This window comes from Lepidochelys olivacea (genome assembly GCF_965140295.1).
Source record: "Lepidochelys olivacea isolate rLepOli2 genome assembly, chromosome: 2".
Classification (NCBI taxonomy): Eukaryota; Metazoa; Chordata; order Testudines; family Cheloniidae; genus Lepidochelys; species Lepidochelys olivacea.
In genome coordinates this window covers 62,085,234-62,104,233 of record NC_140412.1, presented here as the reverse complement: position 1 = coordinate 62,104,233, position 19,000 = coordinate 62,085,234, and the positions used below count along the sequence as shown (strand labels likewise).

Genomic DNA, 19,000 nt, shown 5'->3' with positions numbered 1-19,000 from the left:
AAAAGTCACAACTCTCCAACAAAAAAAACTTCAGAAACAGACTCCAACGAGAAACTGCAGAATTGGAATTAATTTGCAAACTGGACACCATTAAATTAGGCTTGAATAAAGATTGGGAGTGGATGGGTCATTACACAAAGTAAAAACTACTTCCCCATGTTAATTCATTCCCCCCCTTACTGTTATTCATACCTTCTTGTCAACTGTTTGAAATGGGCCAGGCTGATTATCACTACAAAAAGTTTTTTTTCTCCTGCTGATAATAGCACACTTTAATTAATTGGTCTTGTTACAGTTGGTATGGCAACATCCATTTTTTTCATGTTCTCTGTGTGTGTGTATATATATATCTTCCTACTGTATTTTCCACTGTATGCATCCGATGAAGTGGGTTTTAGCCCACGAAAGCTTATGCCCAAATAAATTTGTTAGTCTCTAAGGTGCCACAAGTACTCCTCTTTTTTTTTTCAGTGCAGACAGGTAACTTGCCTGGTGCTGTTGCCTGGTCGCCCTTCAAGAACAATACCTTGGCAGAGCCACTCAGCTACCTATAGCACTGGTACCTCAACTCCTGGGTGAACCAGGGCACCAGCACTGAAGTGCCGTCTCAGCACAGACACTTAGCTCCCTTGCTAATGTAGCCTGCTGCATCAGAAAGTTGAAGCAGCAATGTCACCAAAGATCAGAGCTTGAAGGACAACACATGGTGTGCTCAGAAGCTGATAGTATTTTAACTTACTTTTATAAAAAACATTTATAATGCATCTGAACTCAGAGCACTTTACAGCTATACAATTCTTACTCACTGTTAAAATAAATTTATATTACATTCTAGAAACAAGCCGTGGAGTTCATTGAAATATGCACTCAGCTGATCAAATTCCACTACATACACACACACATCACATGTTCACTTGCAAAATATTTGGTAATGGACATGTCCAATCACATACACTAGAAACATTTTAGAGAAAAGCTGTTACTTACCATACAGTAATTATGGTTCTTCAAGATGTTTTGTCCATGTGGATCCTATTTTAGATATCCATGCACAAGATCAGAATCTCGGAATAGCAGTATCTGTTGAGACACGCCTGCATCCTGCACATCCTCACCTCTCCACAACCAATGGCATAAAGGGTAGAGCACCCACAGCGAGAGCTCAGTTCCCTCACTAATTCAGAATCTCAGTTTAAGGAAAACTCAAAAAAAGCAGGGATGGAAGGCAGTGTGTGGGATCCACATTAACAAAACATTTAGCAGAAGGACTGTTACTGTTACTGCAAGCGAAGTATGATTTTTTTTCTTTGAGTATTTGTACATGTGGCTCCCACACTAAGTGACTGACAAGCAGGGCCCCATCTGGAAGGTGGGATTGAAGAGTCCTAGCTGACACTAACTAAATAGTGTTTTAGCATTGCTCTCTCAAATTTGGCACTGATCTTGAGGTCAGGTCAAGGGCATAATATTTAATAAAAGTGAAGGGAATACTCAAAGTGGCCGCCTTGCAGAACTCAGATATATACCTACCTGAAAGGGGGTTCCAAAGAGGATGGCTCTAGACTGTTCTCAATGGTAGCAGATGACAGAACGAGGAGTAATGGTCTCAAGTTGCAGTGGGGGAGGTTTAGATTGGATATTAGGAAAAACTTTTTCACTAAGAGGGTGGTGAAACACTGGAATGCGTTACCTAGGAAGGTGGTAGAATCTCCTTCCTTAGAGGTTTTTAAGGTCAGGCTTGACAAAGCCCTGGCTGGGATGATTTAACTGGGAATTGGTCCTGCTTCGAGCAGGGGGTTGGACTAGATGACCTTCTGGGGTCCCTTCCAACCCTGATATTCTATGATTCTATGATTCTATGGGGATATTTCTGAAGCATGAAAATGAGGCAGTCTGAGTGCTAGTCAAATGAACTTTGATATTGAGAAGAAGAGATATATCAGCCTATGATAACAGATTGAAATACACTGGGTAAACTATTTAGATATTCTCCAAGAAGAAATGGCTTGTGTTTTAGAAGTGCTACTTTTGGAAACAAAAAGATGGAGGGATTGTCTAACGGGCTTTGTCCTATTCAGGTACTATAGCAAGGCCCTGGAAATATCTAAAGTATGAAGATTCTTATCCCCAGGGGAGAAGTCTGGGTTTGGAAATTGGGGAGATTAAAAGATTGATTAAAATGAAAGTCTGAAACAACTCTGGGACTAAATTTAGGATGAGGTCTCAATACTATCTTATCTCTGTGGAATGTTGTAAAAGGAGGGTTGGCCATGAGAGCTTGTAGTTCGCTGACAATTCTGGCTGACCAAAAAGCCCATCTTGAGTAAGGTGGTGTACAAAGCATTCAGGAGGGGGCTTCCTAATCATAGATCAGTGCGAAGCAACCCATGTAAAAATCTGGATAATAGCTTAGGAAAAAAAATGAGCATGACTGGACAGGAGGGTGGCATGCCAAAATCGCTGCAAAGCAGACTAATTGAGAGCCCAGTGAGCTTTAAGTGCAGAATGTAATCAAGGATCATGGGAATAGGAATATGCAACAGATCATGGTTGCACGGGGCTGCTCACGTTGAAAATCTTTCCCACTTTGAGTAAGTTTTTTCTTGTGGAGGGCTTCCTGCTTTGCAATAGGATTTCTTGCGTCTGTAATGAACAGTATCTATCAGTGGCACTTAACCAGCCAGCATCCAGGCTGTCAGGTGCAATAATTTCAGGTCTGGGTCAAGAGTTTGATCTTTGTTCAGTTATATTATGTCTGGACAGTCTGAAAGTGCTACTGAACATTGAGTTGATATTTAGAAGAAATCCATGAGCCAGAATTGCTTCGGCCATAAAGACCTATCAGGATCAATATAGCTGCATCCTGTCTGACTCAGGATATTAAAGTAATTGGAGGAAATGCATGCATAAGACCTTGATTCCATGGTATGAAAAAGGCATCTTGCATGGATCCTGGGCTCACGCCTCCCTGAAGCCAAAGGCCAAGCACTTTGTTTTTTCTTTGGTGGAAAATAAGTCTAGTGTGGGATTTCCCCACTGTTGAAATATCAATGTGAGGATGACAGGTTTTGGTTAGTCTCTAAGGTGCCACAAGTACTCCTTTTCTTAATGTGAGGATGGAGTTCTTCAGAGATCATTCATGACTGGTGACATTTGTGCTGGAAATGGCCCACCTTGATTATCATGCACATTGTAGGGAGAGTGGTCACTTTGGATAAGCTATTACCAGCAGGAGAGTGAGTTTGTGTGTGTGGTTTTTGGAGGAAAAAAAAAAGGGGGGGGGTGAGAAAACCTGGATTTGTGCTGGAAATGGCCCACCTTGATTATCATACACATTGTAAAGAGAGTGGTCACTTTGGATGGGCTATTACCAGCAGGAGAGTGAGTTTGGGTGGGGGGGGGAGAGGGCAGAGGGTGAGAAAACCTGGATTTGTGCTGGAAATGGCCCAACTTGATTATCATACACATTGTAAGAGTGATCACTTTAGATAAGCTATTACCAGCAGGAGAGTGGGGTGGGAGGAGGTATTGTTTCATAGTCTCTGTGTATATAATGTCTTCTGCAGTTTCCACAGTATGCATCCGATGAAGTGAGCTGTAGCTCACGAAAGCTTATGCTCAAATAAATTGGTTAGTCTCTAAGGTGCCACAAGTACTCCTTTTCTTTTTTCTTGATACAGAGGTGATGAACAGGTGCTTCCTTGCTTGTTTACATAATACATCAAAGATGTGTTGTCTGTGAAGATATGTATGGTGGAATTTTTAAAGCTATGAGGAATGCCTTGCAGACTAATCTGATTGGCTGGAGTTCTTGGACATTTATGTGGAGACTCATCTCCTTCTGGGATGATATTCCATGCATTTGGAGGTGGTTGAGGTGAGCACCCGAACATGTTCTTGATGTGTCTGTGACTAGGTGAAGGAACACAGGGTTCCCTTTTTGAACATTCTGAACATCTGTCCACCAATTTAACGACTACAGGACATGATGTGTGACTAAGACGAACATGTTCATTTGATGTTTCATAGATTGATACACCGATTTCAACCAGCCATGAAATGGATACAGGGGAAGTGTGGATGGTGGCATCACGTAAGTGCAAGCTGACATGTGGCCTAACAGTTTGAAACAGGATCTCTGTTGCATTAATGGATTTCTCTTGATATTGGAGTTGATTGTCTGGATAGACTGAAATCTCTTCTGGAAGGTCTGGCTTTGCTGAGTTGGAATTGATTACAGCTCCTGTGAGCTCTCTTGTCTCTAGTGGGTTGATTGTTGATGTTCTGTAGTTTATCATTAGGCCCAATTCTTTGAACAAGTAGAGGACAAAGTTAATTGATGCAGCAACATCCAGATGGGACATGACTTAGATCAGCCAATTGTCTAGATATGGATAGATGTAAATCCTTGTTTCCTTAAATATGCAGCCCTCACAGCTAAGAATTTTGTGAAGAATTTAGATCCTGTGGAGAGACTGAATGGGTTTGATTCTTGTTCAGACTAACAGGCATGAACACACCATTCAAGATAGCTGTAAGAAACATTAAGGAGACCCACCTAAAACAAGGCAGAATGTAGTACGCCCAGAAATTAGCACTATGGGGGCAGAGGGTTCAATGGGGTATTGTTTGACCAGGTGTGTGTGTGTGAATGCGCACCAGAGAGAACACACAAGAAAAAGTGAAGCAAGACGGACAGAGAGACAACCTGACAAACATGGTGTATGACACCAGCTATGGGGTGCAACCCAAATTTTCCTAAGGAGGGACCCAAAACTCTCCCTCCCCTGTTATGCACTCAGCCATAAGCTCTCTCCTTCACACTCTCCCCCAGTATTGAGCCCCAAACACTCACCCCATCATGTTTTTCTCTGCCCCTGCACCTAGCCCTGAGCTCTCCCTTAGCTACTTCCCCATACCCAGTCCTGAGCTCTCTTTCTGTCTCTACACCCAGCCATGTGCTCACCCTTTACCTCCTGCACCTAGCTCTACGCGTACTCCCCTCCTGCTGCCCCACACCCAGCCCCGCACTCTTCCCCACACACTACTCCAAGCTTGTCCCCACCCACACCCAGCCCCTTGGTCTCTCCGCCCCACATCCAGCCCCAAGTTCTTATCCAGAGAGGTGATCAAGCTGAAAAGCATCATCCCCACCAGGGCCTAGGCAGTTCTGGGACAGCAGATCCCATCACCCTTCAACATCTCTGCTTGCCCAGGAACCACCAAAAGCCCAGATCCAATCCTCACATCTTCCTGGGGACTGAGGGTTCCTGGTGCCCCCTACTCTGCTTCTCCATGCAGTCTGTGAGTGCCCAGTGTCCTGGGTGTCAAAAGAACTGCAAAGGTTGGGGGGAAACCAGGCACATGGAGTTGCAACACCATTCAAATTTGGAGGGGCCGCTGGACCAAATTTCCAGCTCTGGACCAAATTTCCAGCTCTGGACCAAATTTCACCCCCCACAGTTGTGCCCCTGGCTTTGAAGAAGCTAGAGAAGCTTTTGGTCTTGTGCTAGCTAAAGAGGCTTGGGTCTGTAAGCAAAGAAACTATTTCCTTTTGGTTTTGGTTACTCCTGTGTTCAGCGAAACAGGGTTTTTTATATTCCTTGCGCTAACAGGGTCAACATCCACCTCTCACAAGCATCCCCTTTTCTCTGGCCGATATACCTGCAATCACAGTCTTTTCTCGGGGTAGCACCCACCTCTCACAGGCAGCCCACTTTGGTTGCTTGGGTGTGAGCCTGCTTTTGGTTTTAGTTCTTATATTGGGGCAGTACCCACCTGTCATGAGACCCCCCCCAGCTGATGGTTCTCTTCACGGGTCTTCAGCGACTCAGTCCTCTGACGGAGCCATATACACTGTCCCCACTTCCAGGGTATACAGTCCAAGTTCTTATCTTGGCCCTGGTATGGGGCCATAGATCTTAGGCTTCTTCCCAGAGGCACTGCCTTCTTCAACCACCCAGTCAGGGCCCATCTCAATACCCTCAGTTGGTGTCCTCGTCAGCAGCCCTCCCTGGGCTCAGTCTGCAACTAGACGAGCAGGGCCCATCTCAGTACCCTCCTCAGGTCTGGCTAGGTTCTGTGCTCAGTTCCCCAGGGTCAGCCTGCCCGTACTGACCTTTTCATGGTCCTGCTGCTATTCTATCCAGCCAGCCAGGCACCAGGTCTTTGGCAGCCTTCCCTTAGCTCTGTTCTGTCTGATGAGCTCTCTGCAGTGAGCTGTCCATGGTCCTGCTGGTGTTCATCTAGGCACCCAGTATTCCCTCATCAAGCTCCACACAGCAACTGAATTTCTCTGTTCTGCTGCTTGTCTTATATAGGGCCCTTCTGGCCCCGGATTGGCTGCTCCATCAGCCCCTCTGATGGACCGCTCCTCTGTAGCCACTCTAGGCTGTCTGGAGGACTTCTCTCTGCTCTATTTTGGGGCAGGGTGATACAGGGCCACAAGGCCTCCAGCAGGGGGCCTCCGGACCTAGTCCACCATGCCACACTTGCAAATAAATAAGACTGCATCAAAGAAAATACGAGACTCCATCGTCAATTTCTACGCCCAAGGGGAACATCCACAGGGACACAAACTTTCACTAGCTGCTCAGGTCAAAAGGGGTATAGGTATATAACTAAGCAGTGTCTGTACTTTGTTGCATATATTCTTCCTGAAAGGGCTCAAAGTCTAAAATAAAAGTATTTTCTTGATTTCACATGTAAAGTCTAGAATCTCAAACTTTTTTGTAAAGTAAAGCTGCATAGGTGACTCTTCACAGTCATGAACAACGCAGTTCCCTCAATAAACACTTAAGTACAATATTAGTTTTTATCGTCCATTTACTAGTTTAGCTGAGGTTGATTGGTAAGAGCAGTACAGATAATTAGGCAGCCTATCAGCATTACATTTTCCCCTCCTGTGTGTGTGCTGGAATCTTGGGACCCTGCTGCTCTGAGGAGGTCTTAGCCTCTCCCTCTGTGTGTGTGTGCTAGAAAATGGGTCCCCTGCCCTGCTAGAGTACTCCGAGTCCCTCTCCCTGCCCCCCATGTGAGTTGGGGGACCCTATCCCATCTGAGCCCCTCTACTTTTTCTCAAGGGGACTAGGATCTGGGGAATCTGACCCCCTCTGCCTGCTCTCCCATTTGAAAACCAGGAAATACAAAGCTAAGTTAGATGCCACCCCATGTAAAGTGGTTGAAATGAAATGTGTGTGTGTGTGGGGGGGAATTGAGCGGACCAGGGGCATGGCTATGGAGGCCTCGCCAAAGCATGGATGAGGGGCCTAGTGGAGGCACAGGACCTGGCTAGGCATACAGCTTGGGCTACGTAACCAAGGGAATGTGCAACCCTCCAGTAAGTTTCTGCCTGTGGTATGTTATGCAGCAGCAGAGGCCACCAGATAGCAAGGAACAATGTTTTACATGCTAATGGCTTTTAAAGTGCTACTGATTTAATGAGATGGGAAGGGGAGGGATTAGCTGGAAATGTTGGTGCGGGGATATATGTTGCAGGGAATGGTGTGGGAAAGGAGGAGAGACATACACCAGTCTTCTCTTAATTGATTAAAGTTACTGTAACCAACATGGAATAAAACTGTCAAGATTTTGGACCATAGACTTGCCTTATCAGCAACTTCACCCTCCAAACATTTCAAAGCACGACCACTATTACCATTCCAATCTGACAAGTGTGCAGCAGAGGGCAGACCACTTAGGAATCACATAACATTCTTTACCTTTAGCTAACCATAGTAACACCTCAACTGCAAACCTAAATGATAACTACAACTGCTTAAATGAACTCTACTCCTACCAAAAATATTTCTCATTCTGTTAAAAAAAATGAGAAATGTAGGAAACTCACAGACAAAAACATCCTTATTTAATGAAGAATTAAGGTTGCCTGGTGATATCCTGTGCCCTTCCAGAACATCAAGTTCAGCAAAACTCAAACCTCTGAAGACGAGGAGATAAAGAGGTGAGGTACATGCCAATGCAACCTTAGCTCTATCCTCTGAGTGATGCCCCAATACGGCCATAACACACATACTCGTCCTCTGCCTTTGCAGACAGTGCAGAACATTCAGGGAATGGCAAATAGGACAGCGTCTTAGCACCTTCTCTTTCCTAAGGCAAAACTTCTGCTTAGGTAAACAGTACAGAACAGGAGCCACTCATACCTGCTCTACACTCAAACACTCAGCCTACAGAAACACCACCACACCTGCTAAATTTTACAACCCTTTTAGCAAACCCTTCACCTTTCACTCAGGATTCCACTTAACAGTTTACTTTCACTTAGCCATCATTAAACCTACAGATCACTCTTACATCCCACCCAGCTGCTGACAATCCCTATGCCTTGTGGACTGCTACAGACAGATCCTAAGAACTCATGACTGAAATGAGGCATATTGTATCTGTCACAGTACACATGCACCTCTCTCCTCTGATCACACACTCCGGTGGCGGTGGGAAGACATGGGACAGACAGAAGGGCTCAGACCCACCCCCCCTGAGCGGGGCAGGACTGCTTATATTTCCTTATATCATAATCACAGCTTTGCCAAGCCACTTCAAACTTTTTCTTCCACCATGCAATACAACTGCATCTAACACAATGAATCTAGCTGGAGTGCATGTAGATAATTCCCAATGGCTATTGCCAGCTCCAGGGGGCCTGAGTTAAGTTTGCTTTGATGTGTACCTCAACTGTGTATTTCCTGGTTTCAGAGGTTTGAGTCTTGCTGAACTCAACATTCTGGAAAGGTATGAGATACCACCAGGCAATCTGAAGTCTACATTAACCAAGTTTTCTTTCAGTTAATTCTATTTGATAACATCAAATGAAAGCGTGACTCCAAAGGTCATGCTTTGGATGCATAATCAATATAACCTCATTATCAATTATCCACAAAAAATGTTCTAAGGTATGCACTGTGTGTATTGTACTATCTGAGCCAGCTGGCGATAATAAACTGAAAACATGTTTATACATGATAAACATGTTGTATAATTTTATGTGATCATATGTTTAGTTTATTTCATACTGGGGACTATGTAATTTACAAAGAACCACAATACACAGAACAACACAATTTCAAAGGCATTTGCAGGTATGCAATTGAGTTTGACAAGGAGCATGTGACTAATAGCTGAGGGGATGTGGAAGTAAAACTGATCACCCCAAATACTTCCAACTCTTGAACTAGCCACCAGGAAATGGCTGGCTGCTAGGACAGCTGATTTTGCATAGTTGCAAGGGCAGATACTAGGGTTTTCACCACTCATTTTCTGATAGTTACATCATTTAAAGATACTGCCATTATTCCCAGTTATATAAACACATATTAAGTAGGCAACACAGGACTTTCTCAACACCTTCTGAATAGCAAACCTATAAAATATTGATTCTATTAGCAAGAAAATGTGGGCAGAAACTGATAATTACAGTTTCAATTTACAACATCAGAATTTCAACAACTTCTCTATTCAGGGAAAATTAATAGTGCTGTATCCCATTGGGAAGTATTAGGTATCTTTAAAATACTTAAATGATTTATTTTATTTGAATTACATCCCCCAATACTCAAATTTCTTTATGCATATTTAAAACTAACATTTTAACCAATATAAAATTTCTATTATTTTTACATTAGCAAAAAAGATAGATTATCCATGTAATGTTCATTTCAGTGACATATTTAAGTAATCAAGCAATAATTAGCTTTTTCATTGTTCAAGTTATGCACAATCCTCAGTGGATCTTATATGTAGTTTTAAAAAGATATTTAATATCTATTTTTAAGATACCAAGGGTCAAACATGACCTAGAATGTATGAAAAGAGAGGAAACATCTGTCAGAATAATTTACAGTGACAAACACATAAAGTAGCATAAATGTTCACTGATTTAGTTTGATCTGATACTTAATTTCAATTAAACAATATATATATTTGTTCAGTATGCTCACTTTCTGCATGGGGATGACTTGCCCATGTCCCAAGCCCTTTGGTCTAATAATGGACTATATGAGGACTTATAATTATGTCATACCTCAGCATAGCTCTGAGAAGGTACATTCTTCTGGTTTATATCTTTTCCTTGTTTATATTATTTTATTAAACATTTTATTTTAAAATGTGGACAAATCCTCATCTTATTCACGACTCACTGGCTTCAATGGAATGTGAGTAAGCTGATCAGGATTTGGCTCAAAGTCAGTGATTAAGTATTAAATTCAATCTGCCTGTGCACAGCAACCAAAATGGAATGGTCTATGTATTTGCAAGGCTAGCAGCAATCTTGGCACAAAACTATTGTTCAGATGAGATACTGCAGTTTTCTTAAAAGAGCGAGAGGGCAGATATATGAGTTAAGTGTTGCAACGGAAAAATCTGTGGTTGCTTACTTGGAAATTTTCCCTTCTTCAAAGGGATATGGCCACAGATCCTCAGTGAGGGGTTGTCACCTGTCTGTAGCTGTAGGGGGCAGAATCAAAGCTGATTGGATGGCTGATGAGGGACGAGCTCCCAAATTCCGGAAACCCTCTCAGTTTTGAGATGATTCCAAAACTAGCCCTTCTGGGCTGCTGAGACAAAAAATGAATCTCTTGTCCTGCATCAGCACCTTCCAAAATAATACTCAACATCAGAAGATCATGAACAAGAAAAATTTAACTACTGCAAAGAATTTTAACCATAAGTTAAACAGATCTCACTTTTTCAGGGAGGGCTATATCTGTGGACCTATCCCTTCGATGAAAGGAACATATTCAGGTAAGCAACCACAAATTCTGCCATTCTCTCTCAGGCGTAGATCCACAAATTCTCAGTGTGGGATTTTCTCAGCAGTGACAAAATTCCAAGGGAGGGCATAGGCGCTGACTCCGGGGCTGGAGCATCCATGGGGAAAAAATGGTGGGTGCGGAGCACCCACCGGCAGCCCCCCATCAGCTCCCGCCCACCCACCCCCAATGCCTCCTGCCCACAGGCAGGCCCCACAGATCAGCACCTCCTCCTCCCTCTCCACACCTCCCATCTACCACGAACAGCTGTTTTGTGGCATTCATGGAGACTGTAAGGGAGAGGGAGAAGTGGGGACATGGCACGCTCAGGGGAGGGGGCGGAACCGGGCAGGAAGAAGTGGGGTAGGGATGGAGCAGGGGTGGGAAACGGCGGGGCAGGCCTTGAGGGTAGGGGTGGAGTTGGGGGCAGGGCCTGGGGCAGAGCCAGGGGTCAAGCATCCCCCAGCAGATTGAAAAGTTGGTGCCTGTGAGGGAGGGTGCAAAATAATGTCACAGAGAAAAAGGATTCCCTTACTCTAAGGAATCACTACAGCATGCAGGACCTGCCTGCCAAAGGCTGCACGGGCTGAAGGCTGAGTATCTATCTTGTAAAACTTGGTAAGTGTATCTATGACCAAATTGCAGCTTTACAGATTTCATTGCTTTCTCAGTCCATGAGACCACCATCACTCATACTGAGTGAAATCTGGTGCCCCACTGGAATAAAGATTCTTCAAACCGCTTTATCTCCGTGAAAGATGCAGCAGGATGGATAACTGACCAAGTTCCCAGTTCTGACACTTTTCTTGCCAAAGTGATAGTGATCAAAAAGGTCATTTTGATAGTCAAATACTGTATGTCCCTTTGATGGAAAATGGAAGATTTTCTGGATATATTCAAAATTGCAGACAGTGCAAAAACACATACTTTTAAGGTATTAGCCTGCAACCTGATATCAAAACCATCTTGTAAAAACTCTAGAACATGAAACACTTTGGCTACTTAATGCTAAATATGTCTCTCTCTATTCCAAACTTTGAATTTAGACCAGATCCCTGAGTAAGCCTTGTTGTTGATTTTCTTCTAGATGCTAACAGCATTTCAATGAGACCAGCAGAGTAACCCTTTCACTTTAGAAACTTCCTTTCAAATATCAAGTTTCACAAGGATTTAAGCAAATTAAATCTAGAAGAACTGGACCACTAGATAATAAATCTGGCCTTGTATTGAAGAACAATGGTGGCTCCACTGACATGTTCACAAACAGTGGTGTAGTCTTAAACTGCAGCATCTCCCTGCCAGTCTCACCTTCTAACCCTGCCCCCATGTTGCTTTCTAACCCTACCCCCATGCTGCAGAGAGCAGGTCACAGTGGTATAGTGGAGCTGGATTGTCCTTCCAGTGCATTCTGGCTCTACTACACCATGTAGTAGAGCCGCCAGGGCCAATGGGAGGTCACAAAGATCATTTCTGCTTCTTCCTTTCTGATTTTCTATATTACCCTGATGATGATGGTGTGACACTCTGTAGTTTGGCTCAGGGGCAGGAGAGGTGTTGTCAGTGATTAAGCAAACTGTCCCAGGTGTTAGCTGGCAGAGTTTTGCAGATGAACAAGGGATAGAACCCTTCCTAGGCACAGAGAAATGTGTCTTAGGAGGGGGCCCAGAGGAGGAAACTGGGGAAGGAATAGTGGGGGTACAGGAATGTCTCCTCACTAGTCACTTGGGAGAGGATGCCCAGGACAGAATGGCTGAGTCAGCACTGGTGCACCCAGGCACTCAGCCTGTGACCCAGGTTTTGAGAAGGAACTGTGTAACTGACCTCCTGGAGAGGAGCAGTCACACTGCTGACTTCTCCGGGACAGAGAAAGGGATGGCGGAGGGTACCCCAGTGCAGGTCCCAGTTTGTCAGGATGCAATTTCTGATAAATTTTTGGAACGTAACTGTGTCTCTTTAAATCAAGATGCAACTCCAATGCCTGTGATAACAGAGGAGTTGGGACCAGGAAATTGCCAGATGGTAGTTTGCCAGAATACAGATGACCCAATTGACAGAGAGGGGGGTGTTTTCTCCCAGGCTGGTGAGAGACAGGGAGTAGTTATGGAAAAGCTGCTGGGAAAAGGTGCATCTGAGCAAAGGGTAGACACACCTAGCCCAGAGAGCACAAATCACAGCCCTCTACAGGGCAGGGAAGGACTCAGTGTTGGGAGGGGGAAACACAGGATAACCCCAAAAGGGGAGCTGGATTTTCTGCATATGTACAGTCCTGGGGTTGGGAGACTGCTCCCCAAAGGGCCAGCCAATGTGCTCTGTACCTTGGGGGAACACCCTGCACCCCCATGCTCATCTTTATAATATGATTGTGTGGTATCCAATGCAAAGTTTGTCATGTCAGGTGTCTTTGGAAGGCTCATGATGCACTGAGCATTGTTGTAATGTTAATAGTAATGTTATAGGTTGTAATTTCATATATATAATTATGGTCGAGGATTGGAGTGACCTAGCAGATCACCAGTCCAGATAACACCAGGGGAATGTCTCAGATGGGTACTGGGGGAAAAGCATAAAGTAAGCCAATTTGGCTACTTGAGTGACAGAGCATCTATGCCTAAGGCTCCTGGCTGCCTTTTGCTTGCAAAGTATTGGTGACCCTTCTGGTTTGCCTTGAATTCAAAATGATCCAGGATCGAAACTTCAAAATTTTTGATGATCAACTGGAATTATTCGTTTTGAAGAGTCCATTTCACCTGATCAATTTTTCTTCTGCTCAGCCAGTCAGCCTTCACACTGCTGGTGTCATTGATGCACAAGACCCTGATAGACTGTAGATAGGCCTCTACCCACTGCATCAATGATGATGCTTCCTTTTGTAGATCCCTGAACTCATACTCCCTGATAGCTTACATATGTAATCATAGAGGTACTGCCCATAATTACCAGAATATGACCATTCTGCAATGCTGAGGTCAGTGGTTTAAGAGCACAGAAAATTTATGCTTTTCTTTCGTTCTGAAGACCATGTCACTGGACCCACAACTTCTTGGAAAATGCTTCCTATCCTTCCAGACTGGCGTCTGTTGTTATGACAGACCACCCTGGCTCCACCATGGCCATCCCTTCAGGGAATCTCTCTGGACTCATCCACCAATCCAGGAATTTCAACACAAATGATGGAACGTTCACTTTTCAAGATAGAAATATCAGAAAATGGCAGGGAAGGAACAGAAGGAAACTCTGGAGAGTCCTCATATGTTTTCTTGCCCAAGGCACTCTCCCTATGCAGGACGTGATCATCCCTAGAACACCCACTGGGGTGTCTATTGACATCACTGGGCACCTCCTCAGGAGAGTAATTGCTGATCTCATCTTAGCGCATATTTTGGTTGACAGATATATCAACACTCCAAGATGAAATAGGTTCTGAGGTGGTTGAAGATGACACTTTCCAAAATTTACTATAAATCCCTGCTGTTGCAATGTTTAGTTGCTTGAGTGGACCGCTCCTTTGATAAGGCTCTCACTAGAAAGTCATCCAAGAAAGAACAGATTTGTAACCTTTTCTGTCTGAGAAAATCCATCAGAACAACAAGGACTTTTGTAAATACTCGAGGTGTGCATGACAGTCCAAAAGGCAGCACTTTGAACTGAAAATGGCTGGTCCCATGAGTGAATCGCAGAAATTTCCTGAGTACCTGGTGAACTAGCACATGAAGACAGGTCTCCTTCAGATTGCTTGACGTAAGGTAATCCACCAGGCAGATTGTTGCCACCATGGACTTCCAGATCTCCAGCCTGAATTTGCCCCCTCTTATGAACTTGTTTAGGTTTTTAAGTCCAACACCACTCTGTCCTCCTTGAAACTCTTGGGTACCAGGAACAAGACTGAGCAGTAGCCACAGAACATCTCGACCTCAGGATCTCTCTCTATTATGCCAAATTGAAAAATCTGATCTATGGCCTTTAGCATATTTCAAATTTTGGGGGGATTTGATAGTATTAAAGAAGGGCAAAAATTATGATTTGGTATCTTTGAAAATTCTATGATGCATATCCAGGACCAGTCTGTCCAATATGGAGAGAGGCCGTTGGTTCTTGAATTTTAATAGTCTCCCACTAGGTCAGAAGTTTACTGCCCATAGTCAGGCACGGTTTCTATTATCGGAATTTGCATTGTGGGAAAACTGGTCTCTCCCGTTTCCAGGCTTAGACTTTTTCCAGTTGCTTTTGCTGTAGTCGTGCAGTCCAAACTGTGAGGAGTAGACACAAAAAGGATATTTAGAGGCTGGCTATCCCTTTTCCTGGATTTGAAGTTAGGAGAGTTTCTTTAACGTCTTTTTGATTTATCTGAGGATTCTACCACCACTTTGTCTAATAGCCCCCCAAATAATTGACATCCTGAATATTTCAAAATGGCTAACGTCATTTTGGCCTGTATATTGCCCTTCCAGGCTCATAATCAGATATGCCATCTGGTCATCACCCTGGAGGCCATGGCATTTGCTGAAAACATCAAAGCATCCCTGGCTGCACCAGCTATGAATGCTGAAGCCACTGAGCTTTTCTTTAACTCTGAACTTAACCACAATGATTTCTTAGACTTTTTTTGGCAATCTGACTGTCAAATTATCAGTCCAGGCCAGTATTGCTCTTCCAAAATGTGTGGCCACAGAAAAAGCCCTCAGAGATAAAAAGCCCTCAGAGAGGAACATGCATCCTTAAACATATAGCACAGTGATATTTCCATTCTGTGGTCGTTGAGTTCTTTTGGGAACAAGTTCCCTTCCACTGGCACAGTAGTGTCTTTGACTAGAGCTGAAACTGCCCCATCCACTATAGGAGACACAAAATCTGCTTTTCTACAGTGCACTTTGTAGAAATTTTTAGCATGCCTGCACAACCTCATACATTTTGCTGGTGTTTCCCATTTGGCCTTAATTACTTTTTCAAAAAAGATGTGAAGGGAAATACGATTCAGATTTTGAACTAGATGGAAAATTCTTTTTTGTAATTTCTGTACCAATCCCCTCTCCTTCCTATTTAGAATCTTTTCTAATCGGCTCATCTGATGGAAACGCAAGTATCTAATGACCTTTCACAATATCTTCTAAAATGATTCAGTTGGAAAAAGATTCTCTTTGTTTCTCTTCGTTCTCTGATTCACACTCTGAGATTGAGAATTTACCTGCCTCCTGTGAAGATGATCCTGACTTTCCTCTTGACTCCTTTTTCCCTCTCTTGGACTTGGATTGAACAGATTTTTTAACCTTCTTTTTCTTTGGTGATGTCCCTGAAGACAAGGATAAAAATGAACTAAACGATGATGAAGAAGAGCCAGACACATAAACAATTCTATTCCTTTTATTGTGCTTGTTCTTTCAATGTATGAAAACCTTGTGAGCAGAGCCTTGAGCTTTGGCATCATCTGGTAATGAGGCTGGGAAGCTGCTATCCCCAGAGGAACAGGCCAGTTTTCTAAGTGTCTGAGGTAATTTCTTGAACCCTTTCCCCCTTTTTAAAATTTTTACTCCTTAGGGGAGTGGGGACTGGGAACCTGAATCAAATAAAGAATTCTGAAAATATCTTCTGCTAATAGGCATCTTTTTATCTTTGTGCCTTTGAGAATGGACAGAGTGCCTGTAAGGGGACACTGAAGCTGCAGCCTGGGTCTTACAAGATGGCAGGATCTGAGGTAAAGGCACTTTTCATGCCAAATCCAAGAGTTGCTCCCTAGCGCAAGAAGGAATTTCTTTCTGAGAGGGGGATTCCCTTCTTTTCCCCTGTGTACAAAATTCTGGGCATCCCCTGGGGCTATGGAAAGGAGACAAAATTGCCCAGTGAAGAAAGGGAGGCAGAAGGATGATGAAACCCGCACTGTGGGAGGACGAATGCCCAAAATAGTCTCACTAGCCGCTCCTTGCTCTGTGGCAGATTCAGCCGGTCCTGCTTATGGTTTTCCCATGCTGGGCTGTTGCCCTTTGATGTAACCACCTGTGGCAGCCAAAAGGTTATTTTCATTTTTCTGTCATCCTTCAAGACATTTGCAGCCCAGCTGTCAGACTCCCCAGGCCAGTCCCGTGGTCCGCGCTGCTTCCCGCAGCCCCCATTGGCTTGGAGCGGCAAACCAAGGCCAGTGGGAGCCGCGATCAGCCGAACCTGTGGAAGCGGCAGGTAAAAAAACCAGTCAGGCCCGCCAGGGGCTTTCCCTGAACAAGCAGCTGACCGGCTTCGAGAACCACTGCCTTAGAATGTTAACTCTAGTCCTTTAGTTCAAAAAATCACTTTTCTCGCCTTTGTCCTCATAGCGTCAGAGAGATCCAAAGACTGTCCAATGGCATTTTCAAGCAATAAAATAGCAAGCGATGTCAGTCTCTCGTTGGCCATCATCAATCCAAGATATGTTTTGATGAGCCTGAGCTTCGAAGAGCAGCTCTCACCACTCGTGACTGTGACTCGCAGCATGAGCAGAATCCTCAAAGCTATCCATACATTAGGAAAAGTGTCGTTCAGCTCTGCATCATGAATGAATTGGAGAACTTGGAGTGGAGAGTGCTTCCTGTGTTGCAAAATGTGAAGGGTGTTCAATTCCACATAAAGGTCTTTATCATTGATGTCCGAACATTCTCCATTTGTCAGCATCTGCTGAAGGTCCGTACAATTGTTCAAGAATGTTTTCTTGTCCACTGGGAGCTTGCTAGGGTCATACCCCTCCCGCCCCCACACAAGTCTTTTTGTGGTGCTTCATTTATCCAAACTCTTCTTTGATGGACATTCATTCAACGAGCAAGCAAAAAAAACTCCCTCTTGAATTTTTCTTCCAAGCTTTTCATCAGCTCATCTCTGCCCTCATAACCAAAGTGTCTCTTCTTCCAATGAATATGAGTTTCCTTGAAGACAGGCTCAACCCCTAAGTCTTCTGCCATTTCTTTGGCAGCAATGATGGCATCTTCTAATCTGTTGTCTCTGTAGGCCACAACAAAAATCAAGGCAGCTTCTCATCAAAGTCTCATTCCGGTTTCAGCTTTACTCAACTGCGCCAGTTCCATCCGGGTGTTGTAAACCTCAGTCACTTGGTACCTCATTGGCCCCAATCTGCCAATGGGGCTCTCCCAGCAAGTGTCGCTTAGTGGCTTCACCGTCAGATTTGTAACACTGTCTGTGAGGATCTTCCACCTGATAGTTGTCACTGAAAACTTATATCCTTTGCAGTACTCCAAAGAGAGATACTGAATCTAAAGATGACGTTGCATCTGACACAACCAGTTTGAGGGAATGGAAACCACAAGGCACAAAGAAAGCTCTTGGATTCAGCACAAGGATCCTTGTCTGGATGCCACTGTTTCATCCCTTCATGTTTGTGCTGTTGTTGTAGCCTTGGCCATGGCAGACCTGAAGCTTTATTTTATTCTCATTCAAAACATTCATAAACAGCTTTGTTAGGCCTTTTCCAGTAGAGTCGTCCATGTACTGGAAGCAGATAAAGTGTTCCTTTACATGGATACACCCATCCTCGTCATCAACAAATCTTACTGTAAATTACATCTTTTCACTGTGCTTAATATCAGGAGTGCAGTCCATTATTATGGTATAATACTTTGCTTTGTTGAGCTGTGTCAATATATTATCAAGCACCTTCCTTGCCATAAGGTCAATCAATTCATTTTGAATTGTTTTGCTGTAGTAATGGTCCATAGCTTCTTTACAAACTACTCCACGTAGATATGCACACATGACATCATTGTATTTCCCAAAGAGCTCTAACAAACTGAGGAAATTACTGTTATGTTCAGTGAACAACTTATACAACAAGCCCTGGAAAGCCAAATTATTCTTTGCAAGGAAGAGGGTACTTGAGATCAGACGATCAACCACATTCCTCCAGTGCAGGGTTTCTACATTAATAATGTGCTGGTTTTCTGTATTTATTCAGCTTAAGCCTGGACTCGACCTCCATCCATTTGGAGTAGGCCATAAAATGGCCGGGTGACTTTTCACGTTGCTTCAGAGCTTCAGCTAACTTATGCCATTAATTGTACTCGGAAAGCGAACACAACCATTTGGCATGCTTGTTAAATATTTTGCAACAAAAACAGAACACTCTGTAAGTTGATTTTGAGTAAACTAGCCAACACCGAAACAGTTTCTCACCATTCTTGAGCACTCTTTCACAAAGTGACTTTGAGAAGTGTCACTTCTGCTCATTTACTGGAAACATCATATCCTTGCTTTTG

General features: G+C 43.8%; 1 protein-coding gene across 2 annotated transcripts in view; it reads right to left on the bottom strand.

The window, feature by feature from the left end:
• PPP1R42 (protein phosphatase 1 regulatory subunit 42) overlaps window positions 1–19,000 on the bottom strand; it is a gene marked incomplete at its 3' end in the record, with an annotated part of 78,953 nt that overhangs the window by 3,380 nt on the left and 56,573 nt on the right. The gene's annotated exons all lie outside the window — the stretch shown is intronic.